General features: G+C 42.3%; 1 pseudogene; it reads right to left on the reverse strand.

Moving 5' to 3' along the window:
• Positions 1-4,086: 4,086 nt before the first annotated feature.
• LOC110201355 (polyadenylate-binding protein 1 pseudogene) lies at positions 4,087-7,382 on the reverse strand (annotated as a pseudogene).
• Positions 7,383-11,440: the final 4,058 nt, after the last annotated feature.

Genomic DNA, 11,440 nt, shown 5'->3' on the forward strand with positions numbered 1-11,440 from the left:
CCCCTCCAGCACTGAACTGACTAGTCAATTGAGTCAAAACAATTGAACTCATTTTGAATGTAGAGGAAACCTCAGGATTATCTCAGTATTAGTCTAAGACTGCTATTTTTTTTTGGCCAGGCAATTGGGGTTAAGTGACTTGCCCAGGGTCACACAGCTAGTGTCAAGTGTCTGGTCTGAAACAGGATTTGAACTCAGGTCCTCCTGACTCCAGGGCCAGTGTTCTAGACTGCTATTTTTTGCCTGTTACAGTCTTAAGACAAACAGGCTGGGTATTATCCCCACCACCACCACCCAAAGTAAACATTACCTTGTCACTTTCCTGCTGATTTTTTAAGTCGCAGGCCTCGGTTGGTGGTGGACACCTCCCTTTAGAGGTGCTGTATGTATTTGGAGATTGCATTGTCCTTCAACGTGACTAAGAATATTGAACGGTGATTGAATGCCGCCTGGTACTTATTAATATGCATGTTGTCATTTGTCATCTCCGTCATCACTGACACCTTGTCATTTCTGTTACTTGTAAGCATTATATTGGCTCTGAGTTCCTAGATTCAGGTCCCCTGTCTTGCATGCAAACTCATCAAAAATATCCCTTAGCATCTTCAAGAAGCCTTGCTAATAAAAAAGGAATGACTTAAAACACTGTGTGATACATTAAAGACATAGAGGAAAGAATAAAGTTCCAAGAGGCCAGGATCTACATTGTCCTTTTGGACAGTTAAGTGTGTCAATTGTCATATAAAAAGTTTGAATCCTCTTATTCAAAGAAATCTAAAGAAATCCATCACAATTATGTCAGTTTACATTTGCTACATCGTCTTCATCATCAAAGCATTGTGGGGCAGAAATAGAGCTAAACTCAGAGTGAGTCAGAGGACGTATGGTGGAATTTGGCCTCTAACCTTTACTACCTGTGTCATCATGGGCAAATTATCGAATGTCCCTAAGTCTCAGTTTCCTTATTTGTAAAATGAAGGTTGGCCTCAGTGGCCTCTGAGTTCCACTTCTAGCTCTAGATCAGGAGTTATTAACTTTTTGTGTGCCACGAACTTCCTTGGCAGCAGTCTGGTAAAGCCAATGAGCCCCTCCTCAGAATCATTCTTTTAAATAACTGAAGGAAATGCTAAATTTCCGTTAGTGGCAATTGAAAATAAAGCTGATTTTTTTTTCCCATCGAAGTTCATGGGTCCTTTGAAATCTACCCATAGAACCCCTACTCTAGAGCTGTGATCCTATATGTGACCCTGGGCAAGTCACTGGACCTCTCTAAGCCTCAGTTTCCTCATATGTAAAGGGAAGAGATATGGGCTAGATGGCCTCTGAGGTCCCTTCCGGCTCCAAGCTCCATGATCCTGTACTTCTTTCTACTTCTAACTCTATGATTATCACAGTAGCTGGCATTTATATGATGTTTAAAGTTTGCAAAATGCTTTACAGAGATCATCTGACCCTGTGAGATGGAATTAGAAGAGAGGTATTATGAATGCTATTTTACAGACAAAGGGCAGCTGGGTAGCTCAGTAGATAGAGCACCGAGCCTGGAGTCAGGAAGACCTAAGTTCGAATCCAGCCTCAGACTCTTACTAGCTGTGTGACCCTGGGGAAGTCACTTATTCTTGCTTGCCTTGGTTTCCTCATCTGCAAAATGAGCTGAAGAAGGAAATGGCAAACTACTTCAGTATCTTTACCAAGAAAATCTCAATTAGGGTCAGGAAGAATTGGACACAATTGATCAGCTGAACAACAGTTCTCCAGATAAGGAAAGTGAGATTCAAGTTAAGTGATTTGGGGATAAATGATGACACAGTTAGGTGAACTGGGGGCTGGCTAAATGACTGGACCCAGAGAGTAGTCACCAATAGTCCATCGTCAGCTTGCACACAAGTCTCTAGAGCTGTGCCCTAGGTATCTGTGCTTAACCTTCAACTACTGAACATTTTTTTCAAAAGACTTGGATAAAGGCATGGGTGCTAGACTTACTAAATCTTTAGGTGACTGAAAATTGAGAGAGCATGCAAAAGTACTAGTTGACAGACTTAGGTTCCAAAAATATTCTGACTGCCCTGACTTGAATAAGCTGAACTGCCTAGCAAGCAACCTAGCAGGGGCAGCTAGGTGGCGCAGTGCACAGAGCTCTGGTGTTGGAGTCAGGAGGACCTGAGTTCAAATCCAGCCTCAGACACATGACACTTACTAGCTGTGTGACCCTAGACAAGTCACTTAACCCTGATTGCCTCACCAAAAAGCAAAAAAAAAAAAAAGAAGAAAAAAAAAGAAAATTGCTATGGCAAAAAAAAAAAAAAAAGAAGAAGAAGAAGAAGCCACATCCTCTGAACTTAGCTAATTGGACTTTTGCAGAAAAGATTCCCAGTCCATCACCGGGCCAGTATCTGCAGGACCTTCGTGTTGGTAGGATCTACCAGGGCGTACACCCCACTGGCCTAGCCTTGGAGAAGGCAAAGTTATCTCAGCGTGTGCCATGATGTGACACAGGTAGCATCTCCTAACATGTAGTTAGAATGAAAATTTTAATTTTGATTCTTTTGAAAATATTTAATCCCCCTCCAACCTAGAAAGTTGCAGCTTTTCATGGTCATTAAGCAATTCACAATGGGTCCACTTCTTACCTGTCCAGTCTACTTACAAATCTTTTCCATGGCCTTTTCAGTCCAGCCAGACTGGCTGCCTTCTGCACCATGAGGCCACATCTCTCTTCGTGCCTTTTCACAGGTTGTCTCCCATGTGGAGAATGCTCTCCCCTGACACTGCCAGCCTCTGGCACCTTTGGCTTCCTACAAAACTCACTCAAGTGACAACTTCCCTAGAAGGTCACTCCCGGTCCCCCTCCATTGTAGTGCTTTCCCTTTGTATTTGATCTGTCTCTGTCTTCTGTATACTTCGATACACACACAATATTTTCCCCATTAGAGTATAAGCTTTTTTAGAGCAGGGACTGTTTAATTTCTGCCTTAGCATTCTGTGAGCTTAGCACAGTGCTTGACCTATAGTAAGTGCATAAAAAAAAAACCCCAGCAAGTGCATAAAAAAAAAAAACCGTTAATTGCTGGTTTCTGTAGACCCCTGTGATTCAGCTGAGCTGCCCGTGGGAATGCATGAAGAAAATTTAAATAAGTACATACATACATATGCATGTGTGTATACATGCATATGTATGTAGATGTATGTGTATATATGTGCCAATAAGCATACACTATAAACCAATTCATGAAATGTTTGGATCGATTTCCATTTACCAAGTAGAACATAAAATTGGAAATGAAAGTTGGAGACCCAGTTAGGAGACCCTGGGTTTTAGCACCAACCTTTCCCAGAGTTTTTGTATCTCTTGCCCCACCTATTTTTCTTTTTTCTGGAAACATCTGAAATGGGTTTGCCTTTGTTTACTGTTTGTGGAATTTTTATTACGGCAGGTATTGTGACAATCCAGATAAGGTGTCTTTGCTTGGCTCTCCTTTGTGTTATCTAAAATTACGGTAATATTAAAGACCTTTGTCCACGATGGAGACTTAGAATGACTGAGAGGTGTCACTTTATGTGTTTAAATGGATATAAGTGTAAATAGTTGCAAATCAAATTTAGCTAGCTGTAATGATCTATATTAAGTTTATAATAATTTAAAATGAAGGAGTAGTGATATCCTGAACTTTTCCAAAATAAAAATATTTGCTAAGCTTTTGATGTGTGATGAAAATTCTTTCCCCCTCCCACATCCCCCTGCCTGAATACTTTATTTTTGTTAATATTCTATCATTTTGAACTTTTGTTGGGTTTTTAAATCAATAAGTGATCTAGGTGGGCTGCTAGGTGGCGCAGTAGATAGAGCACCAGCCCTGAAGTCAGGAGGACCTGAGTTCAAATCTAGCCTCAGACCTGACACTTACTAGCTGTGTGACCCTGGGCAAGTCACTTAACCTCAAGTGCCTAAAAACAAAACAAAAAACAAACATACAAACAAACAAACAATAAGTGATCTAGAACGAGAATTCAGAACTGAAAACTGGCATTTATTGCTCACTGGTTCCTTTTCTTTCTTTTCTTGTTTCTTCTATCTAGTTTCTGCTCTTCTTTTCTTTTTTAAACTTGGGTGAAACTTGCTTTTTCTGCAACATTTAAGTTTTCCCCTGTTTAGAACTTCTTGTGTGAACCAGGTATTGAATTTTGTGAGCTCTCATGCTAACTTCTTTTTAATCTGGTGGAATCCCAGGAGTACCATCAGCTTTCTTCTGAGCAGCTTCTCTAGCCTGGTAAACCTGCAGGACAGCCACAGCTTCATCAACTTTGGCATGGAGAGACTCAGGAGACTCAAGCATGTGAAGAAGCTCCGAGTTGTCAATCTCCAGCAGCATGCCTGTGATCTTAGCAGCCAGAGAAGGATTCATGGCTTGAATGAGTGGGAACAGCTGTTCCCCTAAGATCTGCTTTTGCTTTTGAGGAGAGGCATCTGCTAACATGGAAGCAGTTAAAGCCCCATGCCTTTCAACACGGACAGCACGTGCTAGAAGGGAAGCTTGTGTCTGTACATCAATACGTTTTGGATTGCGGACATCAGCTGCATATTCATATTGTTGAATGCGCGCAGTAGGAGTAAATGGTGGACGTGGTGGGCCCAACAGCTGACTTGGTGAATATTCAATACACTGGGTGGTCGTGGTTCTTGGAACTTGTGCAGAAGCACGTCTCATAGGATTAAATGGTGGTCTAGGAGCCTCTGGATGGATAAGAGGAGACATGGTCTGGAATGGATGCAGTCTTGCATCTGGAGCAGCCCAGCGAGGACTTGGTCTGAACTGGGCAGCTTGGCCAACAGGATAGTATGGAGTGCGGTTCTGAGATGGTGGGAGAGCCGCCATGAAGTAACTGGAAGTAGGTGCTGGCTGGTAGGGACTGAGCCTTGGATTAGGCAACCCTTGAACATTAGTCATTGTCCACAGATACTGGTTTGTCAGGTGGACCTGGCGTTCCTCTTTGCGCTGGGCTAAAGCTACATACAGCGGCTTAGTAGCTACCAATCTGCCATTCATTTCTGTGACTGCTTTGGTGGCTTCTTCAGGTGCAGAGAAGCAGACAAACCCAAAGCCTCTGCTGCGACCCCCTTCCATCATAACCTTTGCACTTGTGATTGTACCAAATGAGGAGAATTCCTTCTGGAGACGTTCGTCATCAATATTCTCATGGAGATTTTTCACATAAAGGTTAACACCTTGGTATCTGGTGATTTTTTCTTGCTTCATCTGTTCAAAACGGCGCTTGAGTTCTGCCTGCCTTTCTCTCTTTTTCTGAGCTCTGCCAACGTAAATTTGCCTTCCATTGAGCTCTTTTCTATTCATCTCATCCACAGCTCTCTGAGCTTCTTCATGTGTTTCAAAACTCGCAAAACCAAAACCTTTGGACTTCCCACTTTCATCAGTCATCACTTTTACACTCAAAGTATGTCCAAACTTTCCAAATAGTTCAGTAAGTCCGTCATCATCCATGTCTTCTCCAAAATTCTTAATGTAAACATTGGTGAACTCTCTGGCTTTAGCCATGAGTTCCAATTCTCTTTCTTTGCGGGATTTAAACTGTCCAACAAACACTTTGACATCATTCAGCAGCATCCCATTCATTTTCTCAATAGCTCTTTCAGCACACTCTCGGTTTTCAAAGTGGACAAAACCATAGCCTTTGGATCCATTCTCATCACTGACCACCTTGCAAGAGAGGATATTACCAAAGGCAGAGAAAATATCAAACAGGGCCCTGTTGTCAATAGATTTCTCTAGGTTTTTAATGAAGACGTTGCCCACGCCACTCTTGCGTAGGGAGGGATCACGCTGGGACCACATAATGCGGACTGGCTTGCCATGGATCAACTCCAAGTTCATGATGTCCAACACCCGCTTAGCATCTGCTGCCTGCTGAAAGTTAACATAGGCATAGCCCAGGGAATGATGGGTGAGCACATCTCTACACACTCGAATTGACAAGACAGGCCCCAGTGGGCTGAACTTCTCATACAACATTGCCTCTGTCACATCATGGTGGAGGTCACCGACATATAGGGATGCCACTGGGATCACACTGGGCCCGGTCTGCTGATGTTTTTCTTGTGGCCCACTTGCCCCTCTCCTCTCTCTTGCCTGGCTCAACCAACTTGCCTCACCAGGATCAGTTGGCATGCTCTGTTCTCTTTGCTTACTCTGCTCACTTGACTCACTCTCTCTGTTGAGAGAGTCGCTCTCTCCACTAGGCTCACTCTGCCACTCAGGACACATCACATTAGGTTCCACCATTGGTTCATTAAGTCCTATCATGGTGACGTTACATCCCATCACAATCTCATTAGATTTTATCACAGGTTCCTTAGGCTTCACAGCTGGCTCATTCTGTCTCATCATAGGTACATTAGGTCCCATCACAGTCTCATTAGATCCCATCACAGTCTCCTTAGATTTTATCACAGGTTCCTTAGGCTTCACAGCTGGCTCATTCTGTCTCATCATAGGTACATTAGGTCCCATCACAGTCTCATTAGATCCCATCACAGTCTCCTTAGATTTTATCACAGGTCCCTTAGGCTTCACAGCTGGCTCATTCTGTCTCATCATAGGTACATTAGGTCCCATCACAGTCTCATTAGATCCCATCACTGGCTCATTAAGCTCTATCATTGGCTCATTAGGTGCCATCACAGTCTCATTAGATCCCATCACTGGCTCATTAAGCTCTATCACTGGCTCATTAGGTCCCATCACAGTCTCATTAGATTCTATCACAGGTTCCTTAGGCTTCACAGCTGGCTCATTCTGTCTCATCACAGGTACATTAGGTCCCATCACAGTCTCATTAGATCCCATCACTGGCTCATTAAGCTCTATCATTGGCTCATTAGGTGCCATCACAGTCTCTTTAGATTCTATCACAGGTTCCTTAGGCTTCACAGCTGGCTCATTCTGTCTCATCATAGGTACATTAGGTCCCATCACAGTCTCATTAGATCCCATCACTGGCTCATTAAGCTCTATCATTGGCTCATTAGGTGCCATCACAGTCTCTTTAGATTCTATCACAGGTTCCTTAGGCTTCACAGCTGGCTCATTCTGTCTCATCATAGGTACATTAGGTCCCATCACAGTCTCATTAGATCCCATCACTGGCTCATTAAGCTCTATCACTGGCTCATTAGGTCCCATCACAGTCTCATTAGATTCTATCACAGGTTCCTTAGGCTTCACAGCTGGCTCATTCTGTCTCATCATAGGTACATTAGGTCCCATCACAGTCTCATTAGATCCCATCACTGGCTCATTAAGCTCTATCATTGGCTCATTAGGTCCCATCACAGTCTCTTTAGATTCTATCACAGGTTCCTTAGGCTTCACAGCTGGCTCATTCTGTCTCATCACAGGTACATTAGGTCCATCACAGTCTCATTAGATCCCATCACTGGCTCATTAAGCTCTATCACTGGCTCATTAGGTCCCATCACAGTCTCATTAGATTCTATCACAGGTTCCTTAGGCTTCACAGCTGGCTCATTCTGTCTCATCATAGGTACATTAGGTCCCATCACAGTCTCATTAGATCCCATCACTGGCTCATTAAGCTCTATCATTGGCTCATTAGGTCCCATCACAGTCTCTTTAGATTCTATCACAGGTTCCTTAGGCTTCACAGCTGGCTCATTCTGTCTCATCACAGGTACATTAGGTCCCATCACAGTCTCATTAGATCCCATCACTGGCTCATTAAGCTCTATCATTGGCTCATTAGGTGCCATCACAGTCTCTTTAGATTCTATCACAGGTTCCTTAGGCTTCACAGCTGGCTCATTCTGTCTCATCATAGGTACATTAGGTCCCATCACAGTCTCATTAGATCCCATCACTGGCTCATTAAGCTCTATCATTGGCTCATTAGGTGCCATCACAGTCTCATTAGATTCTATCACAGGTTCCTTAGGCTTCACAGCTGGCTCATTCTGTCTCATCATAGGTACATTAGGTCCCATCACAGTCTCATTAGATCCCGTCACTGGCTCATTAAGCTCTATCACTGGCTCATTAGGTCCCATCACAGTCTCATTAGATTCTATCACAGGTTCCTTAGGCTTCACAGCTGGCTCATTCTGTCTCATCACAGGTACATTAGGTCCCATCACAGTCTCATTAGATCCCGTCACTGGCTCATTAAGCTCTATCACTGGCTCATTAGGTGCCATCATAGGTTTCTCAGATCCCACCACTGGCTCATTCAGTCTCATAGGTTCATTCAGTCCCTTTGCTTCAATCGCCTCACTCGGTCCTATTAGCTCCATTGTCTCGCTCTGCTCACTCATCTCAAACAGCTTACTCACCCCAAGAGGGTCAGTCGGCTCAATCGCCCCCAACGCCTTGGTCGGTTGAGTCACATCAGGAAGGTTCTGTCTGCCAGGCCCGCTGCGTCCACCTGGAGCCCCAGGGACGCCAAGGGCGCCGACATTCTCACTGGTTGAGGAAACATAGTCTCCCCTGCCTTCACCAGCACCTACACTGGCATCCGGAGGTTTGTAGGATGCCATTTCCCCCTCAAAAATCCCGAGAGGAAAAGAGAATGGACGACTGTGTCGACCGTCGCCAAAATTCTCCTCAGGAAGAGAGCGCCAGCGGCTGAGGCGATAAGGGGAGGGGCGAAGATGGGAAGTACTAAGGTACAAAGCCCGCCAGAATCGGAAAATGGTGTCCTGGCGTGAACGCTTATCGAGTGCGCGCCCGAGCTCGCGACAGGGTAGAGTGCATGTGGGCGGGGCTACTGCTGAGGAGAGAAAAAGGCGGGAAACGGTGGGTTAGAGCAGTAGAGAGCGGGCTCAGTGAGAGAGCTGGGAAGCCAAGGGGGAGGTCACGGAAAGTGAGCAGGAACCCTGCAGACGACAATGGCCATGTCTGGGGGAAGCTTGTCATCTCTTGAAACCTTGGTGGCCCCATATGTAGTACAGGAAACGCCAGCCTGGCTTTGTTGAGTCCCAGGACTTGGGTTCAAATCCTGACTCTGAAGCCAAGCCAAGTTAAGCACCCATTATATATGAAGTTAGCATCATGGCATTAGAGAAAGACCTAGATTCAGACTTATGTGACCCTGGGCAAGTCACTTAACCTTTGGGTGCTCTAGGTAGTTTTCTAAGACTAAATTCCAGAATTGTTGCAGATTTGCATTGGTGGAAGAAATTTCCTGTGCAGGATTTCTCAGTCCTGGTGAAGTTTTGTGTCTGAAACCAACCCTGCCCCCTCCCCTCAAATGTCACAACAATGCACTGGAGTTTCAAACAGAACAAAATGAAAACAGATTCTCTTTATGTTTACTCTGTGTGCACTTATATAGTTATGTATTCACATTTTGTCCCCCACCCAGAACCTAAGCTCTTTGGATGCCCAGTACTTTGCACCGTATGGAGCACATAATAGACAAAAATGTTTCTTGATCGATACAAACTTCCTTCTTTATGCATTTATTGTTTTCCTGCACTCACTCACCCCCAAGTTCTTTGAGAACAAGGATTTTTTTTTAGTTTTGCATTCCAAACATGGCATGAGTATCTTGTACATAGTAGGTGCTTTAAGAAATGCTTATTGATTTTAACAGAACTGCCAAACTGCAAAACCCTGGGATCTGTCAGCTGTCTATCCCTAGTAGTTTCTTTTACAGTATCATTTTTACATTGACTCACCTCCCTTGGGGTTTCAGCAAGAGGAAAAAACAAAACAAAACAAAAAATCATCTCTATATACTAGTGCAAAAATCTAGCTCATTGTTGTAGAAATCTCTCTTGTCAGTCAGCCAGCATTTATTAAGCGCCTGCTACAAGCCAGGCATTGTTCTGTCTTCAATTATCAGCTTCCAGGGCATAGATTTAAGCTAAGCTCACACATTTCTTTCATGCTTTCACAGTTTACAAAGTATTTCCTCAAAATCCCCCAAGGACATACAAAGGAAAAAGAGACAGACAGATAGACATGTCTTTCACAGTAATTTTCATTGGGCTAACGATCTCAACTCAAGTAGGCTTTGCTTGAATTGAAGTTAATTCCTTTAGTTAGCACAAATGTTTCAAAGTCTTATTAACGTAATCATGGATTTGTGGTATTTCAGGTAATCAGTTACTACAGAAATTCTTGTGGCTCAAATTATGTTACATGTTCAAATGCAATGTAAAAGCCAACCATTTTACTTAAAAAATAACGTCCTCATACATTTAATATTAAACATTGATACAGATATTTAAATTTCCCATATATACACATATTTAATTTTTTCTTTAGGTTTATTAAATGGAAAATTTTTATTTACATTTTTTGTAACTATTTGCTTTCATTTCACTTCATAGAAATACCATGACTTTTTAGTCATCCCCTTTAAGTTCCTGCAAATTCATCCAGATGTTTGGCCTTAAGTAGTATGAATTCTTCTGATTTTGCTTTTTTTTTTTTTTGGCTTTGCAGTATTTCATAAAAAGTCTTTCCAGGTTTCTTTATATTCCTCATATTTTTTAGCCTTAATTTTATTACAGATTCTATTACATGAATATGCCACAATGCATTTAACCATTCCCTTGTTGGACATTTGGGTTGTTTGCAGGTTTCAATCTGGTTTACAGGTTTCAATTCAATCTTCTTTGTTGGTTTTGAAATCACTAGATCAAAGCTAGGAACTTTTTTTAAACTTATACTGCATGCTGCTTCCTTGTCCTCCAAAAAGACTGCAAAAATGTATGATGCTGGCAGCCTTTAGGGAGACCTTGTGGTACAGTGAAGGAGTATTAGCTATGGAGTCAGAGGTCCTGGGTTCAAATGTTGCCTTCTGTGCTTATTAGCTGGCTGATCTTGGGCCTCAGTTTCCTCACCTATGAAACGATTAGAATAGGATTAGATGGCCTCCAAGGCCTCTTCTAGCTATAAGTCTATGATACAATGATTGTGCCTAATTTACCAAAACTTCTCCACTGTTATTTCATCTATCATCATCATCATTATTATTATTAGCCAATTTAAGGTGGTACCTCTTAGTTATCTTAGTTTGCATTTCCTTAGTTTTTAATTATTAGTAATGTTTAAAATTTTTTTTTTCAAATGACTGTGAATGATTTTTCGCTCTTTAGAAAACTATCTTTTCATAACCTTTACCTTTTGGACTGGAAGCTTTCACTGACGCTTTTTAACAATTCTTTATGTATTTGAGATGTCAAATTTTTAGTTCCATATTTACCACAAATATTTTCCATAATCTCTTGTTTTTCTTTGAATTATATTATTTTTCTTATAATGATTTTTTCAACTTTTCATGTAGTTAAGCACATCTATCTTGTCCCTAATATTTGGGAGAGAGATTAATCTCCCTTCCACAATTGAGATTAATAATAATAGTAATAATAATAATAATGCCAGTAATAATGATAATAACAGCT

Source organism: Phascolarctos cinereus, unplaced genomic scaffold (assembly GCF_003287225.1).
Source record: "Phascolarctos cinereus isolate Bilbo 61053 unplaced genomic scaffold, phaCin_HiC Scaffold_8;HRSCAF=390, whole genome shotgun sequence".
Lineage (NCBI taxonomy): Eukaryota > Metazoa > Chordata > Mammalia > Diprotodontia > Phascolarctidae > Phascolarctos > Phascolarctos cinereus.